A 967-nucleotide genomic window follows, 5' to 3' on the forward strand; every position below is an offset into this window, starting at 1 on the left:
TTTTTGGTGACCAACATCATATATGCATCAAATTTTGCCCCAAAAAAGAAAAACAACAATCTATACCATTTTTTGTTTATTTTAAGCTCTTGGTGACCAACATCATATATGCATCAAATTATGCCCCCCGAAAAAACATTGCAGTATCATGTATGGTTACAGAAAGGACCTCTTGGCAAGGCTAGGGTTTAGCTCAAAAAAATTCATATGGAAGTGCGTCCATGAACAATCTATACTTTTTGTGTGTGTTTTTTTTTGAACTTCTGGTGACCAACATCATATATGCATCAAACTTTGCCACACACAAAAAAAAACCATTGCAGTATCTTGTATGTTTACAGAAACTACCTCTTGGCAAGACTAGGGTTTTAAAAGATATTTCCTTTCATCTTGTGGTAACTAGATTTGTAATTTTTTTACAAGACCCTTGCATTAACAGAGCATGTTTCTCTTCGAGGCCAACAACTCTCCCAGACCAAATGCAAGTACCCTTCTCTATCCCAACCAGTCCACCCAAAACTTCTGAGTATTTTCTGTAGTTACGCCAAGTCTGTTTGAGTTTAGGATAATTCATGTCTCACGTTCATAGACACAAATGATCATATGGAGCTTGGCTCCAAGAGTGGACTACCAGTGAATTGATGTTCCATATTGGATGTGTGCTACTACTAGGCTTCTTTAGTTCTTAGCATTTTTCGTGTCGCCCCTCACACTTTTATGGTATCACAGTGTTTCTTAGTTTGTATAAACTTAGTAATAAATATCGCGTATGGTCGCTTTTTCTGGGTCGCTTTTTTATTCGTCTCTACACTCATGAACACTAGCGACCTAAAGACGCTTCTTAAGACGTTTTCAGAGCGCCACAAACTTTTAATTGTAATTAGCCTTCAATAAAATAAGTAACTTATTTTAATTAACTTAGAGACGATTTGTGAGACGTTTTCATGTGCGACTCTATTCTTAGAGA

Source organism: Triticum dicoccoides, unplaced genomic scaffold (assembly GCF_002162155.2).
Source record: "Triticum dicoccoides isolate Atlit2015 ecotype Zavitan unplaced genomic scaffold, WEW_v2.0 scaffold53115, whole genome shotgun sequence".
Classification (NCBI taxonomy): domain Eukaryota; kingdom Viridiplantae; phylum Streptophyta; class Magnoliopsida; order Poales; family Poaceae; genus Triticum; species Triticum dicoccoides.